Below are 22,234 nucleotides of genomic sequence, written 5' to 3'. Positions count from 1 at the left end.
TCCCGGGCGCCGCCATCTTAAGGTCAGGCAGCTGGGAGAACACATATGTCACTGTAGGGTCCCCTCTCGCCGGTACGCAGCACCTCATCACCGTGATCGGAAGCGGTAGTCTCTCCCCCGGTTCCAGTGGAGGGCTCTCAGCTACCTCAGAGCAGCCGCCAGACTCAGAGGGTCCACTCACTGCCCGACGCCAGTCTCGCCGGTCGTGGGCGCAACCTTGTCGCCTGAAGACTGAACAAGTCGAGAGAGGGGTAAGAAGCTCCGATTTTCGGCCCCTCTCACCTCCGCCGCCGCAGGTAGTAGCACTCAGAAGGGGCACTGGACCTTAATATGTAGATTGTGGCGCCTGGTGCCAGGATTGCTGGGCAGGATCGGTGTTTATGGAGGGCGGCCGCGGAGGAGCTCCGGAGCTCGCCTCTGCCTAAATCAGTGCCCAAGCCACGCCCCCCCAGTACCAGCTCTTTTATTTGCAGACAACACTATTTTAATATCCAAAACCCCAAAGAGCTTGCAATGCTTAATAGATTCTTTTGGTGTTTATTGCGACTCTAAGGGCCTGGACATCAATTCTAGCAAAACAAAATATATGGCAGCTAACCCACATAAATCATTTAAGAAGAATATAACTGTCCTAAATCAGAAGCTAGAATATGTGCAGGACTTTAATTATCTAGGCATAACACTTGACACCAAAATGACCTGGCAACCGCAACTGCAGAAAAGTAAAACCATTTTGCTTCAAAATTCTCTACCAATATTAAATAAAACCATTTTGCTTCAAAATTCTCTACCAATATTAAAAAAACACGAGAACAGTATTACTAAGGCAGTATCTCCCGCACTCAACGTATATAAATATAGGGCACAATCGGCATCCCTTTATGGGGCTGAACTATGGTGGCCTTTGTGTACTAATACCTTTACGGGCGAAGAAAATTACTATTTTTAGGAAGCTGTTATGTCTCCCTGCGCGCACACCTGTCCTATCGTTATGGACTTAAATACTAAACGTATTGATCACTGAGCCATATTAAGATCATTGCTGTGGTCAACAACCGAACTAGCCCACTATAAAGAAGGGCTAGAAGAATTTCTAAGGTTTGACCATGGTACTGGCCTACAGTGGATTAAGCATGTCTACTCCTGGTTTTGCAAACTTGGGCTGAAGCACTTTTGGGAAGAACCCACTCAATTGATATTAGCTTCTGAGAAAATACTGAAAACTACCTTTTGGGCGTATATTAAAAACATTGTGTCTCACAGCCCAGTAACTGGTAGATTAACGGCCCAGTTTCTTCTTATGAAACTGACGCGGCCATTGAGTTATTTCTGGATGAAGTGCAGCCCCAATTGGCAAAATCCCTATATATGTAATTTCGTTATGGCGTTCTGCAAACCAACTTGAACACATCAAAATGGGTCCAAAAAGCAGATGAGAGTAATACGGAGTGTTGTGCATTATGCCACCTGGATACACAAGAAAATTAAGTTCACTTACTATTCTTTTGCCCAGCCTATGCTACGCCCAGGAAAAAAATGGATTAAAACTATTTGTCGAAACCTGGGCATTAGGTCTTGTTTTGAGGCAGAAAGAATATTGAAAACTGACACTTCCCAGAAAATTGTTTTTAGTGTCAGTAGATGTTTGTTTGCTGTGGGCATAATAAGAGGGAAGAAAGGTTTCAAGTTTAAGTAGTCTGAAACACATTTGTAATCTTGAATTATGTTGTTTATTAATTCTGCATTTGCACTTTAGAAATTGTTGAGAGACCGGGTAGAATGTATTGTTAAGCATACTATGTCTTGTATAGAGTATCCAACCAGCACTTTAAAGCACCTGCATTTTTGTTATTGATTAGACCTACTTGGGAAAGTTGCACTTATCATATGTATATATATTCCCTGCAAGCCTTCGGTTCTTCTCAACCCCATCTGGACTTTATTCCCTCCTCAAGCACTTCAGATAATTTAAACTAAGCTTAGCATTTTTATCATTTTTAACTTTTCAGACAGATTGCCGGTTTTTCTCTTTTAAACATTTTGTATCTAAATTGTGATCCATTTAGTATTTGCAAATAGTCTAAAGTGGTACATGTGGAATGCTTCGTTCTTTTTAATTTTGTTTTATTAATCAATGTGCATGAACTGTTATTATGTATCTTTTATGGTTTAAATTAAACCGAAATAAAGATTTTTGAATTGAATTGACTCATGTCAACTGACGGCAAGATTTATTAAGTTTATGAAGATTGCCTCGTCAACGATCAAAAATATTCCAACTTGAGAGCAAAGCCCATATCACTATGCTGGGCATGGTCCACTACAACTTCTTTACCACAGTTTTGGCAAATTTCAAAGAGGTAGCCTATTTTCCCAATTTTTGTGCCCTAAACCTACTTCCAGTTTGCGGTGGAAACCTTTGTCAACCCAAGAGTGTTCGAGGAAGGCTATTGATTTCTGAAAAGCAGACAGATGTACAAATTCAGCAAGGGGTCATATATGTAGATTCTTGAAGGTTTTTCTAAGGGAAAAGGAAGGTTGAACTAAAGAAATGTTGAAAATGAGTAGGAGAAAACAGTATTTTGTGACAACATTTCCATCTGTAACTTTTTGTCATGATGGCCGATTTACAAAAGTAATATACCATTACATCCGCTAGACCCTTCGGATTGCAGGGATAAATAGGGTTTGTACTTGCTCCAAGAACTCAGTGTGACCCAGAGCAACAACTGAGCTGCACCGTACAAAGGTTTTTCATTGAGTATAGACCAATTCATATAGTGGAATATGTACAGTGAAAAATTGGCCTCAAGAAAGCCTATGTGTGGGTCTTGAATGGGCACAAGACGTTTAGGAGCAGTGGGTATTTGTACATCTCTGAATTTGTGTGTACCATACAAGCATATGATTTATAGCGTATGTTTAAAAATGGCTTCTTTCTTACACACTGGCTTACATTTGGAAGGGATAAATGCAATAAAATCCTATTGGTAATAACAAATGTGAAAGGAAACGGGCCAAACACAAAATGGGCGCATCACATTTTTGCACTGAAAACTGAATTTTTTTTCCAATGTTGCCAGCTGTGGATTTTGGGTCCTAGCTTAGCTGCCAACTAAAGTCTCCCGATACAAATAGTACTTCAATTGTGTGGTTTGGTCTGGTGTCCGCGTCTGGAAACGGCCCAAAACAAAAATGGATACATCATATTTTTCCACTCAAAACTGAACCTTTTTTTGCAAAGTTGGTAGCTGTGGACTTTGGACCCTAGCTCAGCCAGCACCTAGGGAAACCTAACAAACCTGTACATTTTTTTTAACTGTAGACCTGTGAAAATCCAGGGTGGGGTGACTTACATGGCTCTCACCAGTTTTTTACCCAGAATTCCTTGCTAACCTCTAACTTTGACAACAACAAAAAAACATTTTCCTCACATTTCTGTGAAGGAAAGTTCTGAAATCTGCAGGGAGCCACAAATTTCCTAACACGCTGAGTTGCAACATGTCCCCTCATAACAAATACCAATACCCCACTTGTGTTGGGGGACCAAGAGAACATGACACAAAAGACATTACAGTACTACAGTGATGTGCAAGCAATATGGTAGCTGCGGCATTTGGGGCTGAGCTGTGGCGCCACCTACACAAACCTATGAACCACAGACATTTTTGAAAGCAGGACAACAAGGGGATTCCAAGGTGGTGTACCTTGTGTGGATACCATGAGGTTTTCTCACTCACAATGCCCTACAAACAAACTTTGCCTTGCATTAATGTGATGGAAACTTCCGGGATAAGGAGAAATCCACAACATTCCTACCACAAAGCGTTCCAACCCCACTAGTGCCAATAAAACGCTGCACCACTTGTGTGACTGGGCCTAGTGCATGAGACATGAATTGATCAAACCAAGGCCAATAGGAGTCCCTAGGCAAGAACTCCCATTGATCTCAGTTTGATCCATTCCTATTGCAGACACCAGGCCCAGCCACTCAAGTAGTGCAGCGACTCTATAAAAAGTTAGTAGGTGGTTTGGGGTAGTGCAAGTCCTTGCCCAATGGGCTGCTTCTACGGTCACTGGTGCTTAGTGGGTGGATCCCTGCTGCGATTCCGAAGCAGGGATCAACTGGGAAAAGCACCAGAGGAACCTTTCTAACCCTCATCAGTGTCAGCCAGTGGCCGTCTGCCATTGCTGGACGGGTGCACCTTAGAGGTTAAGAAAATACAGATGTATCTTTCTTGGAACATAACTCATAATATACGACACTTGATCCTTCAAATTAGATTGCAAATGCCACCATTAGGATGTTTTATAGGAGCCTGGGAGAGAATTAGCTAAAATGAAAGGACGTCATTTACGCTCTAGTGGAATTCAAGGCTCTGATCATGTTGATTTCTTGTGCCTCGTGCTGCGTATTCCACGCTTAAGATTTTTAAAGTCACGATTTATAAGCAATGGCATTTTAACTGTTGATAAAACATGTGCCCTTTTCTGTAATTCTGCTAATGAAATTACATGTTTACATTTTTTTTGCTGCAATTTCTTAAAACTGTATTGATCATGGATTCATTTAGTTTCCAATAAATGTGGCGCCTAATGGGACATGGGAAGGAGTCACACTAAACCTGTGTTCAGTATATATTCCCACCAAGGTTCCTAAAGATGACCCTCCTTGAACTGGGAGAGTTGCTGCTTACAGTACTCCCTGGGATACTGATGATTGGGGGAGACATCAATGCGGTCAATGACGCTGCCTCTGACAGAACGGAGATGCAAGGGACTGACCCCTGCCACAGTTTGCGGCAGCAATGGGACTCAGACTATGGAGGGAACTTAACCCTCAACACCGCCAATATACGTATTTCTCTGCTTCACATGGCCGTTTCTCTAGGATAGACTTTATTTTGGTATTCCGGGCCCAGGTGCACGGGCTTTGGGCAGCGACGCATCCTCGCAACGGGTATATCCCATCATTCCCCGGTGGGCCTCCAACTTCTGGGCCCAGCGCCAGACTTCCAGATGCCCCAGCGATTGGACATTTGGTATCTAAGGGACAGGGAAACGCGAGACAAAGTTCAAAGAAAATCAGCGGTCGATGGAGTCTGCCTACCCTATGGGACGCATTTAAGACTGTGTTCAGAGGAGGGTCTCAGGCATTAATTGAGTGAAAGAAGAAGGAACACCAACTGAGGTGTACAGTCATCGATAAAGGACTTATAGAGTAGGTCGTGGGAGGTGGGGGAGCACTGCCACCAATTACAACTTCCCAAACAAGACCTAAGATCCTTGGCAGAGGATCAGGCACAAAAACACTCACTGGTGATGAAGCGTTGCCTATAAGATGTTGGCGATAAGGCCAGCAAACTTTTTGCGTGGCTCGACAAGCAAATGAGGGAGAGATTATGGGTACGAGATGAGCACTGAGACATGCGTAAAGCAAATGAAGAGATAGGAGGGAAGCTGGCACAGGCATTGTGCAAGCTCAAATCGGGAAAGGCACAGGGCCCTAACAGCCTACCAGTTGAGTTGTTCAAGGGGCTTGCAGACGTCGGAACTAAGCTAATGTTAGCAATGTTCCTAGAGGTGAACAAGGAGGGTTGCCTACCTGAGGACCAGAGAAAAGCAACCATAGTGGTAATTCACTAAGAGGGCAAGCTACCGGAGAATTGCGGGTCATATAGACTGATATCCTTGCTGAACATGGAAGCCAAAGTACTAGCTAAGGCCTTAGTGACTAGATTGCAGGGATCCTCCCCTCGAACATTCACCCTGATCATTTGGCTTCATATCCACTGAAAGACACAACTTAATCTACGACGCCTGTATGGAGTGCTTTACCTGACCGAGTCGCAAACGGATGAACAGTTGGTCTCAATGGCCCTAGATGCCAGGATGGTATTTGACTCAATTGAGTGAAACTATGTTTGCGGTGCTGGAGAGGTTGCGCTTCGGCTTAAAGTTCTGTGCATGGATCAGGTTATTTTACAGAGCCCCCAAGGCCAGGGTGTGAGTAAACGCTGCCTGCTATACCCCTTGATGTTTGCCCTGCGCTCAAGCCCCTAGCGGCATGGATCCATCAGGACCCCTTGATATGGAATATCGATGCGCCAAGTGGATAGGAGGAACAGATTTACCTCTATGCAGACGACATCCTCCTATAGGTCCGCAGGTTACTGTGGCAAGGGGGAACCCCTAGAATAGCACTGATCAAGTTACAGACAGGAGGTCTTCGACTGGGGGCTCGCGATTCCAGATATCCTGAAATACTACTGAGCCGTTTATGAGGTGTTTATGGACCACCGGGATCTGGCATATAGAGTAGATAGGGCGTTCATGGTCTGAGGAGGATATGAGAGACTCCTATACGAAGCGGGTGGCAACAGGGACAAGCCGCAGTACACTAAGACAGTAATTTGAGTCTGGAGAGAGGCCAAATGTTTTCTGGGACACAGCAGTCAGCTGCCGGAGGTGGGAGGTCTGGAAGGATTCTCTAAATGGGAGCTCAGAGGCATAGAACACCTGGGAGATGTCTGAAGAAATGAAGACTTTATTAAATTCAAGGACCTCAGTAGGGAATACAACCTTGTAAAATCAAGCGTTTTAGATACCTACAACTAGGGCACGCCCTTTATTGCCATCTGCGGGAGGGCGAGCAGATACCAGAGTCCTCCCCTCTAGAGGGCCAGATATTGACGGAAGGGAGAGTTTTGACGATATATATGAAATTAGCACATAATTCCCCGGATCCACTGGGTCCTTTGAGGCAGGCATGGGTGGGAGTTCTAGGAGAGTTTGAGGACGAGGACTGGGAGGAGGCCCTCCAGAGCCCACGGGAGATCGCTATCAAATTAAGATTCAGTCTGGTCTGATTTAAAATACTGCATTTATTTATTTATTTATATTTATTATTACATTTGTATAGCGCAACAGCTACCCTGAGGGTTTCCCGGCGCCTTGGATCTGTTTAACTAAACTAGAAGTATTGGAGTGTTGTGAATACTACTGATTAAAAAGCCAAGCTCTGACTCCCCTCCGGAATAGGAGGTAGTTTTGTTTGAGACTCAGTTTGAGTGGGAGAGAGTTCCACAGAACTGGGGCCAGATAGGTAAATGAGCGTCCACCCAGGCGTATTCGTTTAAATCTGGGAACAACAAATTTGGCTTGTGACATGGATCGAAGAGCACTAGAGGGCAAGTAATTCTGGCCCAGTCTACATATATAGGAAGGTGCCTCTTTCACAGTAATCCTAAACATATAACCGAGTGCTTTGAATTTCACTCGGTTGGCAATTTTCCACCAATGCAGTTTCTTCAGATGTTCTGACATACTTGTACGCCCTGGAAGATGAAGGAGCAATCTAGCTGCAGCGTTTTGTATAACCTGAAGACAGTTAATAGTATCTTTATTAGATCCTAGATAAAGGATGTTTCCATAATCTAATCGAGATCCTATTAAGGCCTGTAATACGGTCCTCTGTGCTCCTTCCGGGAGTTGCCAAAGTATTTTCCTTAACCATTTAAGGATTGCAAAACAAGTTGAGGCAGTTTTCGCGGTATGTGCACGCATTGACAGCTTATCATCAATTATTATTCCGAGGTTGCGAGCAGATTGTACCGCAACTGGGGTAGGGCCCATTTCATCCGGCCAATGAACGGGGCCCCAAAGATCCTTGTGATCACCAAAGATAAGTAGCTCTGTCTTATCCCCGTTCAGTTTTAATTTATTAGAGTAAAGCCAATCGGCCATTCTCAGGAGTCCAGAGCGGAGAGGGGAGATATTCGTTTTGTCTGTCGTTGCTAGGGAGAACACCACTTGCGTATCGTCCGCATAGGAATAAATAGTAAGACCCATTTCTTCCGCAATTTTGGCTAATGGGGTAACATAATTAATTAAATAAAAGTGGGCTTAAAATAGAGCCCTGAGGTACCCCATAAAAAGAATTCAGAATATCAGAGGAGTTGATTTTGGAAAAGACCTGAAAGGTCCGGTGTGAGAGGAATTGTTCCAACCATCTTAGTGCTTTCCCTCTCACTCCTATGCCCTCCAATGTCTGGATCAGGGTGTTGTGGGAGATGGTGTCAAAAGCGGCACTCAAATCTAAAAGAATGAGTGCCACAGTGCCCCCTTTATCCAGTTCCTTTCGGATGGCTTCAGTAACCCCGAAAAGTTTTGACTCCGTGGATTGTCCCTTTCTAAACCCTGACTGTGAGTAATGCTACAGATTATTATCGTTGACAAAGTCAGATAGTTGTTTATTTACATGCTTTTCCAAATTTTTCGAGCAGATTGGTAGTAATGATATTGGACGAAAATTAGAAAAGATCTCGGGGTCGCCATCGGCCTTTTTCAGCAAAGGGACTACCATTGCACGCTTCCAATCATCGGGTACCACATCTTCCTCTAACAAACCATTTAGTAAGGATCTGATTACACCCAAAATAGAGGAGTCCAACTGCTTTAAAATGGACGCAGGGATTGGGTCCTGAGGCTAGACTGACCTGATGCTGTTGAGTATTTCTACAAAGGTCACATTGTCCATAGATTGACAACTTGTTAATACATTCTCCAGGGAATTTACCCTTTCCACTTTCTCACTAGAGGGAGAGGTAATAGCCACAGGAACTGTGGCCTCATCATTTTTGCTAAAATGAGAATACATCTTAGTTAATTTCTCATTAAAAAAATTTGCTATATGATTGCATTGCCTAGTGGATAGAGTCGGTGGTTCTGGTTGATGAGCGGCTCCTGCCAAGTTTTTAAAAACTTTAAAAAGGGTGCCAGAGTTGCTCTGTGCGGCTAAAATGGTATCTTTAGTATGATTACCCTTAGCTACTTTACAGGAGAAATGGTAAGCGTTAAGTGCTTGCTTATAAGTTTCCTTATTGGTTAGATTGTAATCTCTTCTCTACTGCCTCTCCAATTTTTTACAGTTACTTTTTTCTTCTCGTAATTTTTCGGTAAACCATGGGGCAGGGGGATTACAAGATGTACGTTTACTCAGAGTAAGCGGGGCTATAGTCTCTACAGCAGTGGCTAGCCAGGTATTGTAGTCACTAATTTTGAGCTCAGTAGGGGCAATGTCAAGGCTAGAATAAATTAGCTGTGCATTGAGGTCATTTATACTAAGTTTTTGCCAATTTCTAAACCAGACTTCTGATCTAACCAAATTTTTAGTACTAGGAGCCCAGATTTTTAAATGGGTAAGAAAGTGATCAGACCATAGAATAGGGGAAGCAGGTTTACAGACTATACGATCGAACTAGTACTATAGTACTATAGTACTTACTACTCATAGACATTGCTTAACAAGATTGGCAGAGTAGAGTCTCTGCTAAATATGCTTCTTCACTCCGCATACCATTATCCCGCATGCTGTCACAACGCGGTCGTGACAACGACCGCGTTGTGACAATGCATACCATTACTCCACAAGTTGTTACGACTTGCGGAGGGTGGGCGCTGGATGTTGGAATAGTAAAATTTATAAATCCAACTCCAGTCTGTGCGGACTTTAGGGAAGGTGTTGGATTTTAAATCCAACACCTTCTCCCCCACCCCCCCCATTCCCCCCCTCCGCAAGTCGTCGTAACGACTTGCAGAGTAATGATATGCGCTGTCACAACGCGGTCGTTATAACAACCGCGTTGTGACAGCATGCGGGGTCACGGATGCGAAGTGAAGGTGCTTTACCGTCTCTGCTTTGTGGGAGGAGAAGTGGGAGCAAGGGAACGTTTTTCCACATCCTTTCGGAGTGCCCACTTGTGCAGAGCTACTGGGCCAGGTTGACGACTAAGATGGCCAGTCTCCAGGCGATGGAGCTACCTCTTGATGCAAAGTGGCTCCTCCTAGGGATTAAACGGGAAGAGAACTGGCCAAGGTTCACAGAGATCTGGCTAAGGATGGCAGATGGAGTTGCCAAACCTAACACTGCGAGAGCATGGGGGCTGCGGTCCTGCCGGGGATTGCAGAGTTGGGGACCGACTTGGATTGGTGCCAGAGGGCAGAACAGGTGATATACAGGGCGAGAGGCTGTCCAAAACAAATGGGAGAAAGTATGAAGGGCATGGTGTAAGTATAGGGGGTTAGGGGATTTGGATGCTGGGGGACAGACTCCAGAGAGAGGGGGTCAATTGGGCCGATGGGTACATGTTGCAATTTTATTAGCCGTAACAGTGCCATGTTTGCAAGGTTGACAAATACTGACTAGTCATATGATGAACTACAGTGGAGTAGCGTGGCTCACTGGTTAGAGGCGGCAGACCCGGAAGCAGAGGACGGCCCGGGACCAGGGTTCAATTCCCAACGCGGCAGGGTCGTGGACCAGGGTCAGCGGACTCGATAATTCTCGCCTCGGTGCCTACTCTAACCAGGGATCACACTCAGCAACTCTGGGCATTAGCTTGCCTCATCTCCACAACGGCCCCCCACATACGCCGGGGATGCCTATTTTCACCTTGGAGATACCCAGCAGGGACCATCTCACAGGGAAAGCCAGGACGGGTTTTCCAGCGGTCTACAGCGCGGAGATACCCCATGTGGGGTGATTCATGCACTTTACAAGACATCATTACATTACATTGTTAGGTGTATGTGTAACGACTGTTAATACTCTCGTCACCATGTGATGTACAAAGATTATGTTTTTCAATAAAAAGAACTACAAAAAAAAGAATCAATATATTTAACCACTTTTGCCACTCACTGTGGTTTATATCGCTGTATTTGACTCTGTTTTGGTGTCTCATCATCTTTGAAGAAGAGATAGGAAAATTCATAAATGGTATCCAAATTTGATTCAACTACAGCATCAGCTACAACTGTACTGGTGTAGGTAAAGAGCCTACAATAATAGGATTCTGCCCTTAATACAGCCTGCCAAGCATTTCAGGATGCTAATATGGAACTAAACAAAATTCAAGTCCACCGTTTCCCAGCTGATAGCATGAGGCCAGGCCCAAGTAACTTCACTGATTTGACATAGATACCACCCTCAGAGAATGCCTCTAATCTTCGCTCCTTTGTAGGGATTGCCATCTACTGTGTTAGGTAACTGACTTATTATGCCTCAATAAGAGAGCCTTTGAGGAAGCTCACACAAAAGGGAACTGCATTTACGTGGTCCTCAAACTGTCAGCCTGCATTTCAAAACATCAAATTCAAATAACAGCATACGATAACCTTACGTACTATGACGCATCCATAGCCACTCAACTGATAGTTGATGAGAGTCCCAGGACTTGGAGCTTTCCTAGCTCAGAGAGACACTTACCCTGAAGCCCCTAAGCACATAACTGCATATACCATTCGCAGTCTTACCAACCTGGAGGAGACCTCTTCATAGGCCGGTAAAGAATCCCTATCTGTAGTGTGGGCCTGTGAGCACTTTCATCTTTTCCTGTATGGAAAATCCTTCACAGTTGTGACGGACCACCAAGCTTTGTTTCAATATTTATCAACCCAAAGGCCATAATGCTGCCATGCATTGAGAGATGGGGTTTACATTTGCAAGACTACCGATTTCAAATAATTCACAGACCTCACAAAGAAAATAATACTGCAGAGTTTATAACAATAATATAATATAATAAGTTAAGCAACTGCTCCGTCCTTAGCTGAGGATTAACTGACATATGTCACTGTACAGGCTTGTCCCTGAGCCCTGAAACTTCAAAAATACACGTATCCAGACAAGACCCCACTATGTGTGTGGTAAAGCCTCTGATCGAGTCTCAAGGACATAATTAACTAGAGAATATTCATAAGTCCTATCCCCCAAAGTAAAATGAACATTATAAAATGTAAGGGGACTGCTAGCGTACCTTCAGAAAAGACTGCTCTTGGTGGGCACACGAATGGTCATTCTCAAGTCCCTGCAAAGTCATATCATAGACCTTGTACATGGAAGCACAGTAAATAGGGGGGGTGGTCACAAAACAACTCCTAAGGCAAAAGGAGTGGCTTCCGATCTAGATTGATGAATTGAGTAGAACGTCAACACGTGTCATATCTCCCGAGCATTGAGAAAAGAAAGAGGTCTATAACCTGTACAGATGTCCAAGATCACCAGGCAAGAGAAGAAAAAACGTTGCTGTGACTTTTTTGAGCCCCTACCAAGCAGTCAACATTTATTAGTGCAACATAAAAATAGCTATGTCTGAACTGGGGTGGCGTGGTGAGCAAAATAACGATGGATTAAACCCAGATCTGTGACTGGGGGTGAATGTTTGACAATGTTCAACATTCAGTCCATCATCTTTTTGTGTTGCAATATTTATTAGTGGTCATCAATGAATGTTCAAGGTTTCCTGAAGTAGTGGCTGTACCCTGCACTTTGTACGATGTCACCATTCCTGCGTTAACAAAGTATTTTCATAATGTTGGCATTCCTGCTGTTTTGAAGTCTGATAACGGCTCCTCCTTTTCAGTAAAAGAATTCAAAGATTTTGCAAGAAAGTTAGGTTTTAAGTAACGAAAAATCACACCTTTGTGCCGCAGGCCAGTGTTTTAGTTGAACCTTTTATGACCACTCTGAAGAAGTCTCTCCCAAATAGCCAAGTTGTCTCACTAGTAACTACCTGAAGCTTTGTTTCAGATACTACCGGACTACAGAGACACTCATAGTACCACAGCTGTGTCTCCTGCTGAACTGATGTTTGGTTGGAAAATCCACACAACCCTTCCGCATCACAGGGAAGACCATAAATCCCAAGTACCACATGAAGTGTGACATTGAGATGCTATTGCCAATAATAAAACTAAGCAATATGTAGACAAATGATGAGCGTCCAAGGTCTCCCACTTACAGCAAGGTGATCTAGTAATTGCAAAGTTACAAAGTCATCGAAAAGAAGATTAGAACTTTCACTTATGTGATTATGGACATAAAAGGGTTCCATGATCACCATCTGGAGGCATGGGCACAATGTCTTTCAAAACTCTTTGTATTTCAAAACCGTGTAGCCGCAGGAGTGTGGCAAAGTTATGACTGATGAGGATCAGTTGGCCATAACTGATCAGTGCGGACGGGAAACCAAGGTCGTGTTTTAGTGTGAAATGAAACGCACAGCATCCAGCTCTGAAATGCGCTTACGGTGATAGTTTTGGAAGTACGGAATACGCTTCAGCAGGCTGGAGACAAGCGTTTCCATTAAAACCTCTGACAACAGGATCCCTGCGTGGACCTTCCAGTCGACCGGAGGGCTTCATGTGTCAAGGGAAGCCCCCGGTGCTGTAGCGGAGTGGAGTGTAAGCAGGACGCTAGCGGACGATAGACCGCGGCATCAAGTGGCAGTTGGTGTTTGAATGCGGAGCACCTGTAATTGGAGCTCGAGGATCTGGGTTGTATTCGTGAGCAGGAAGACGCCGCAGCGCAGCAGGCTGGAGAGCGGAGCTTGCTGATAGGGACTGTTAACGATGGCGAGAAGCGGTGAAGGAAATCATTTTGGTTAGTTTGTTTCCAGCTTGTTTCCAGTGCCCCAGATAAGGAAGACGGGGAAACATTTTGGTGAGTGTGCCGAGTCACCAAAAATCCCTAAATATTAATTGTGGACACAACGCTGGTTGGGACTAGTGTATGGACTGCTCATAGACGCTGCAAGGAGAGAATCTTTTACGTTTTTCCCTACATTCCTTTATTCAGTGGCAATTAGATTATCTTGCTATTATAGATAATAGGTGCTGCATTGTCATTTGAGGCGTGCTACTGTTGTGCTCACCTACGGAGGTCTCTGGGGCTGCCTGATTTCGCTCATTTGACCTGCAGTGGAATTTTGGCTGCGAGGGGACACGGCAGCATCAGTGCAGGACTCAAAGTCCCAGTAGCACTTGGGCTATCCACACACCTGCTCCTCTCCCTGAGTACCGTCCATCTCCCATTGACGCCATATAGCCAATCACTTGAGCCGCTGCGCGGGAGCACGCAGGAGCGTCCCGGGAGAAGCCTGGGAGAAGGGCGGGCCTGTTTGAGCCCGTTCGAGGACGGGGCGGGGCCACCCTCTAATGACGACACGCTAAGGTTAGTACATATTCGTCACAGGATTCCTATCTGCAGCAAGCCTACACTTATTGTGAAGAATGGCATCAAAGGCTGCAAAGAGAGGGAAAATGGACCCTACTGGTACTATTATGGGAACGTTGGACCAATTCATTGTACGGGCTTTTTCAATTTTGGCCCATGAAATTGACCGTACAGAAAAAAGACTGTCAATGGACCTGCTTTTAATAAAAGGTCCTCCATAGGTCCTTTGCCTAGGGCGGTGTCCCCTATAACCAATCCAGGTTCGGATGCTCTCTCAAGTGAACATGCTGGGTTGGTCCATGGTGTACATTCTGTCTTAGTACATTCAGCACATAGGGAGTCTGTTCTTTCGTGCTCCACCCAAGGTAATACGCTGGAGGTACGAACGGGTTCGCCAGATCATAGTATCTTGTCTGACCCAACGGAAAGCACTGTAAAGGCCCGACCTATACATGGTAAAAAAACTATGCAACCAATACCGGTGGCTAAGAGGAAGCGTGGGGGTGCAGCCCAGAAGGGCAGAAAAGCTAAAGTTAAGAAGCCAAATGCTCTTGTTGAGACTTCAGGAGTTATATCGACATCTGACATCTTTAAATAACAGCATTGAGGTTCTGTCCCCGACGGCGGTTGTGGTGGACCCAGTGACACCACTCAGGATGGACACTCCATTGGAATGGACCCAGGAAACATGGGACAAATTTGAACATCTCTTCTATAGATCTTGTATTCCCATTTATAATAGACTGGACTCCATTGAAAAGAGACTCGCAACCCTTGAATCTGCAGGGGCCAAGTCCAAAGACACTAGTAGGCTGGGGTCTGTGGGCACTGCAAGGATGGGGCATGGTGCAGTGGGTTTTCCCGAGGCTATTCTAAGTCGTAATCCTCCAGTACAGTCAGTGCAGGTAGCGGTTCCGAAAAGTAACCTTACCTCGACTGCTAGTGCTTCTATTCCCCAGACTAGCTCGTGTGGTATTAATGGAGCGCGACTACCGTGTGGTAAGGGAGCAGGTGGGTGGTCCTAATTTAGTGCCCCAATACCCAGGCCTGATTAAATCACTCCCGTTAACATTCATTTTTTTATCCAGCTTCCTCCAGAGGTCCTTTGGGTGCCCAGGTAGGAGGGAGTAGGGAGTGGGTTTGTTCAAAGGCCTGGGGGGGGGGGGGGGGGGTGTCTCCACAGGGAACAGGTACAATGTTTTATCTGGTCTAGAGGAGTGTGATTGACATCAAACCACTCCTGATCATCAAGCTCCAGTATGTGGTCCCAATCCCCTTAATTCTAGCCAAAGAAGGGATGATTTGGTCTATGTTGATCCTAGCCTAATTAATTATCCACCTGGCAGGACTACAATGAATAAAGCCCCTGCTGATGATAGTTTAAAATCCCCTGGTAGAAATGGGGCTAACGAATTCGCACCGACCATGGGGTTGACCACGAGTTTTGGTCCGCCCCCTACCTAGGATGGCGGCCCTACAGTAGTGGACTTCTGTACTCATAGGCCCTCTACTGGGACGCTATTATCCTGGAATATCGCAGGGTAGGGCTCCAAATTAACACTTCCTGAATGGTCAGACTTCATCGAAGCCCACGATTTATGTCTCTTTCAAGAAACATGGGCGGTAGTGCCTGTGTTTCGCCCGGGGTATCTTACCTTCCAGGTTCCAGCGGTAAGACAAGCGAAGGGCTGTGCAATGGGGGGGTTTGGTGATTTGGGTACAGCAGGCACTGCGGTGCAAAGTAGCTCAAATAACCACAAATAATATTGATATTCTTGCGATAAAAATCATCCCAGAGCAGGGTCCTAGATTGTATATTTTTAACGTCTATGCAAGAGGCCTCCCTGGTGGGCGACGTTCGGATGTTGTAGCTGACCTGGAGAGGTTGTTGGATGATATGCCGAGGTACACTAGTCCGATGGTCGTGGGGGACTTCAACACTACGTTTGAACCTCTAGGGCGGAGGATCAGTGCCTTACGGAGGATGAAGATGTAAAATGGGGTATACCTATCCTTGAGACTGAGCCAATTCAAAAATGGTCGGAGGCGGCCATTCAAATGAAAGGGATGTGTATAGGGCACCAGATGAGGGACGTAAATGGGCGAACATTGTCCGATAAGATGGGGGCCGACACCTTTAACAATGGTCGCAGGTCGAGTCGTATCGATTATGTGTTAGTAAGTTTGTCACTGTGGCAGTTTGTAAGGGATATGGCCGTTGTTACTCGAGTTGAAAGCGATCACAACCCACTTATTGTTACAACGGCTGGGTTGTTTGGAGAAGCCCCAACCATTAGGGTAGAGGCAGGGGCTAGTGAGTTGGCATTGACTAATGACACACAACATCTAAAATGGAGAAACGTTTCAGAATCCCCAGAATCGTTGTTAGCGATTAATGATGAGGTAGACAGGGTATTAGAAGTCTGGGGAACCAGCGAGGGAAGCCAGACTTTCTTGTCCCATACTACCGAGATACATATTGCACTTTTTGAACGACAAAAACTGTTCTTCTGTAAACCTGCTAAGAATAGGAAAGGCAGGAATAAGAAAGCTGTAGGGTGGTTCAACGACAACTGTCGCCACTCACGGAGGGCATTGGGGTTAGCCCTAGGTGCAAGGGACCCAGTAAAAGTAAGGCTGGCACGGGATTCCTATAGAAAAGCAGTCAAAGAAGCTAAAAAACTCTGGGACCAGGCAAGATGGCAGGAGCTCAAGGAAGCATGCGTGTCACGAAATCCTAAAGCGTTTTGGGATACGTATAAGTGGGAGAGGGGGGGGGGATACCGGAACCCCCGCTGAATAATGTTGCCCATTATTTATGGGTGGAATATTTTAAACCCCTGTATGCTCCACTGGATGATGAACAGAACATCGATCCGATCGACCATATTCTTTTCACTAAAGGGATATTCACACTAGTAGATGTGGATAGGGTATTAGATACCATCACACCAGGCCGTGCCCCTGGAACGTATAACATTCATGCGGATGTCTTCCTAAATTATAAACCTTCTTGGCGTCTGTATATCAAATATCTAGCAAATGCAATTGCCTGTGGTGCTCCGATTCCGGCATCCTGGAAAGGGGCCGAGATAATTCCAGTATTTAAGAAGGGTGACAAATCTGTAGCACTAACTACAGACCAATTAGTCTTATAGATTCCATCCAAAAGATTATGGGTAGACTGATTTTACAAAAACTTCAGTCATGAATGGAAGATGAGCAAATCCTTACCCCGCTGCAGGCGGGGTTTCGACCCCTTACAAGCACTATTGACCAGGTCTTCCATTTAATTAATATTTACTGGAAGACAGTTGTTTTGGGGAAAGGGGCCCTGTATGCAGTATTTGTGGATCTGAAGGCAGCCTTCGACCTAGTGCCACGATGCAGGCTGTGGCACGTTTTGGGTGAGATGGGGATGTCCCCTGAATTATTGTCCCTGATCGTCCGCTTACATGAGGGTAACCATGCACGGGTCCAGTGGGGGGCCAGGGGTGAGGTTACCGAGTCAATTGCCGTGAACAGAGGAGTGCGCCAGGGATGCGTGCTCGCACCTACCCTGTTCTCACTCTTCGTAAATGGGGTGGCCGATTTCCTCTCGGTGGTCCCCACTGATGCCCCTGTGCTGGCGAAAGATCACATACATATCCTCATGTTCGCGGACGACACTTTGATAATCTCCAAGACTCCCAGTGGTCTGCAAAAAGCTCTAAGTAGGTTCGAGGACTTCTGCACTATCCAGGGCCTTGTAATTAATACGGAAAAGACAAAGTTTATGTCATTCAACGAACATAGATCTTTCCGGGGCAAGGTATACATGAATAATGCTCCTCTTGAAAAAGTTGAAGCCTTCACTTATCTGGGAGTCACGTTACAGGCAGATATGGGGTGGTCTAACCAAATTAATGTAGCCACTCTAAAGCATAAACAGGCCGGGATTCTTGCAGCTAAATTTAAATCCTCTTTCTCTAAACCGATTAGCCCACTGTTGGAGATTTATGGCATGAAAGTTCTAGGCTCCGCTCCATACTTTGGGGGTTCACGAACTTATCCACCCTAATTGCAGCTGAAAACTCTTTTCTGCGAAAGGTCACCAGTGTTCCAAAAAGTACACCTATGTGCCCACTATTGCTGGACCTGGGAAGGAAAGCAGTAATGGACTTGGCGAAACTTCGCCCTCTTCCATACTGGCGAAGATTGTGGTGTACGGTAGAACTTGCGCATTATGCAAAGGGGCTCAAAGATGTAATGGATGCAGACTGTTTCCATAAGGTTAAATGGTTGAGAGAGATAAGGTCGTTGTTGGTGAACCTTTGTCTGAAAGAACTATGGGATGACCCCCATAATGCTCCTTTTCCCTCAAAGAAGATTTTGAAGGAGATGTACTGGGATATGGTAATGGTAACAGTATGTTCTAAAGGTACAGTAAAGCACTTGACAGGCCGGTTCCTAGAATTTAAGAGAAGGCCTGCACTAGAACAGTACTGGGACATCATTGAGAAACCCTCTGATAGGAAGCTGTACTTCCAGCTGAGGGTTGGTACCCTACCTGTTAGGATATTCACCAGCAAATGGACAGTGGTTGCCAAGAATGTATGTCCAAGGTGCCAAGATACAGAAGAAACGGTCAGTCATCTGTTGTTTTTTTGCCCACTGTATAAGAAACCTTGTGCTATGTGGGTTATACCTATTTGCAAGCTACTAGGTTTTTAGAAGGCATGAAGAGGCGTTGAGAGTCCTTACTACAGATCCAACGTTACCAATAACAATTGCAATGGCCAAGTTTTTAGGATGAGCTTGGTCTATCCGATCCAGGGTGCTTCTCTAGGCCCATTGAATTGATTGATCTTTAGTTTCAATGTTACCCTGTATTACATGTTATGAATAGGAGTTATGGAATGATTGGGGCTTAATGTGATAGTATAGAATTATATTTAAAAAAAATATAATAATAATAATAATTTTAGATTCATCTGATTCGGCAGTTTTCCAATGTTTAATATCTTCTAAAAATGTTTTTTAGATCAAAATATTTATATATCTTAAATTGTATGTTCTAGTGTATGTGTTGTGCTTTTATGACAGATCTGTCGAATAAAGCTATTTTGATTGATTGAGGATCAGGAAGACGGTTATGACTCAATTTGGAAAAATGATTGGTGCAAAAGTTCTGGCAGTGACTCCCGGCCTCCTAATGAATGGTTCAATAACAACTACTCTTGTTCCCCCAATAGGTCTTCTCACATTTCGCCGCTTCTGTATTGCGACAGTCTTTCAGTAATGATGCTTCTGTGGCAACACATGTGACCAATTCGGAATGGTTGCGAGCAAGCACATAAAGGCAATGCAGTACACTGGTGGGCCTCAACATTTTGAATGGGTGTAGCACTAAAACTGGAATTGCTCAGAGCCAGATACAAGCGTGTTCAACACCTTTTCAGATAGTTTGATACCCGAGTGACAGAAGCAGTAGGATTTTCAGGGTGGCAATATATCTCAGTGAGTTGAGCACCCTCTTCAGAATTCTGTTTGTAACCTACATGTAACTCGTGCCTTAGCTGTTCATGTTCTGTGAACGATGAAATCTGTACATCTCTACCGGATCTGTTCTGCTGGAAATTGAAGTCTGCACGTATTTCCTTCATTGAGAGGTAATCTCACTTTGCTACTACAATGCTGTCCCGATTTTCCCTGATTTGTATCTGCCCTGTGATGGGGAAAGCTCCTGCTGGTGCTACCATAGCTGCATCTCTGAAGGAGGGAAGCTTGCACCGTTTCTCTCCATGGAGTAGTTGTTCTACGAAGAGAGGCATTTCAACTTGTATTGCACCATCTAACAAACAAAAATACACCTTCCTAACATGCCCACAATGGTTTCGTTCTCAACAGACTAGTCGCCCCCAAAACATTTCATCACTGTTATGTATTGAAATAAATGTATAAGCACCTTGCCTCAAAATCCCAGCATACAAGAAAAAAAACTTGGGTGGTACATCTTTCTCTGTTCAAGCAGCCAAGCTATGGAATTTATTACCCCCAAACATAAGATCCACGGACTACTATCTTTCCTTCAGAAGACTACACAAGAGTTGGCTCTTTCCTACATGGCCACCATACTCAAAACACAAATGTACAGCATTTACCTCTGTATGTTAAACATTTATAGTTTGATTATATGTATGTGTTTAGATATGCCCCTTTCTTAGTACAAAAAATATACTATAGTTTAAAAATATATAGATATTCTTATAGGACTACTTCACAAATGTATATATTGCTTATGGCTAGAATATATATATATTATTAATTTATGGTTAACATATGTATACATTACTGCATAATTTACATTTGATTAAATGATTATGGGTCTCTGCTCTTTTTATTTTTATCTATCACAATGTGTGATAAGTTATTTGATCAGATGCTTATTGGTCTCTGTTTTATTATATTATCACAATGTGTAAATATGATCATAACAATTGTATCTATAAGTGCGTCACTATTGAAATATTGGGGAAAATATAAAATGATAATAAACAAATTTAAATAAATAAAAATGTTAAACAAAAAACTATTCATACAAATACACAAGAAAATCAGTTTATGTATAGCAACACTTGAAATTCTGAGTTTATATTTATCCATACATGCACATATGGAATGTTATACATTTCAAATGTCTCTCTCTTTATTATTTTCCATATACATGTATACCTTTCTATGCAGTTAAGTATCTATACATGTATCTGTATTATATTGCTCCTACTGTAGGGAAAAAAAAGAAACTTCAAATCTGTCCAGTACACTATTCTAGGTCTCATCTAAATGCTCAATCTTCCTCCACTCTCTGACTCATCCCAAACATCATCGTACTACTATCTCCCAATAACCTTTTCCAGCCTCTTCCCTCCTCTAGTCCACCTTTGACTCACCCCAAACATCACTTTACTGCTATGATCTCCTAAATAACACTTTCTAGACTCTTCCCTCCTCTTTCCCTCCGATGATGCTTCCCAAACCTCACTTTACTATGACATCCCTAATAACTCTTCTGGACTCTTCCCTCCTCTATCCCATTAAATATTTCAGACTCACATGTCCATTGCTTGAATTAACAACTTATATTTCCCTATACTAATTCACCACTAATCCACTTTGGGTCCCAGAACTTAAAGGGAAATATACTGCACAGGGAAACCAGAACACATGTGAACCTGGGAAACTTGGCAGCTATGAGGAGGTGATTCCAGGTCATTATAGATGTGCTGGCAAGCAAGCAGAAGATAAATGTCCTTAGTCAAGAAACTTTATAAAACCTAGAACAAGTTTTATGAACCCGTCACTCATAGGTTACTCTCAAATTGAGGCCCTTGTGGCTAAAAGGCCGACGCTGGTCCCGAACGCTCCTTGAAAAACACAGAGATTAGGAGATGGATCATTTGTGTGAAGACATTGATGGGTGTTTTACAATAAACATAGAAATTGCATACATCACTAATCCTTTGCTTTAGTATTCAATGATTGAGTTTGAATGATCTGGCCACTTCTTTATCATTTGAATCATATTCGCCAGTAACGATTTTGGTGCTTTATATACACGTATGCAGTGGTTTGAAAAATGTGTGCATGACAACCATCCTAAATCATACGGGAGACAACAGGACGTTGATCTTACCTCCCGTTTTCGAACAGAAGAGCTTAAACACACGAATGACAGTACTTCGCTTCCGAATCTAAGCAACCAACTTCAACATGGGGAGGCAAGGAGACGTAATCAGTGAAGCTGATTTCGAACTGATTGACAAGTTAAGGAGCGATATGTTCTACAATTGGTTAAGAAAAAAATGGCCCGCCCCAAAAAGGACGACCTAGCCATTCCCAAAGAAACCGCCACTTCTATTGCACCGGAAAAGATTGCTATGCTGCCCCGGAAGATGTTCGCCTGCACCCTATGAGCCGGTCTAAGCTGAGCTTCCTGAATCTGTGCAGTTGTGCGGGCAGATAGCATGGCCGCGTGAGAATGATGTTCTAGTCCTTGCGAAGGAGCTTTTCAACCTAGATAAAGAGGAGTGCTGCGTGACAGGGGCTCTGCGTGGCAACATGAGTGGGGAACGGGATTTTTGATGAGGTTGTTTAGGGCCGATAGTAACTGCTGAGCTGAGAGGAGATGGCAGTGCTGTCGAGGAAAGTGAGACTTAGTGGAGGAGACAATCGGAG

At 44.2% G+C, this 22,234-nt stretch overlaps 1 protein-coding gene across 2 annotated transcripts in view; it reads right to left on the bottom strand.

Moving 5' to 3' along the window:
* CEP112 (centrosomal protein 112) overlaps positions 1–21,813 on the bottom strand; it is a 2,145,639-nt gene extending 2,123,826 nt beyond the window's left edge. The window contains exon 1 of one of the 2 annotated variants that reach the window (XM_086930940.1): positions 21,693–21,813. The gene's annotated coding sequence lies outside the window, so the exon portion shown is untranslated. The remainder of the gene's footprint in view (positions 1–21,692) is intronic. The other variant, XM_086930941.1, reaches the window with a different exon arrangement.
* Between the last annotated feature and the right edge of the window lie 421 nt (positions 21,814–22,234).

This window comes from Lissotriton vulgaris, chromosome 7 (genome assembly GCF_964263255.1).
Source record: "Lissotriton vulgaris chromosome 7, aLisVul1.2, whole genome shotgun sequence".
NCBI lineage: Eukaryota > Metazoa > Chordata > Amphibia > Caudata > Salamandridae > Lissotriton > Lissotriton vulgaris.
This window is presented reverse-complemented; position numbering and strand designations above follow the sequence as displayed.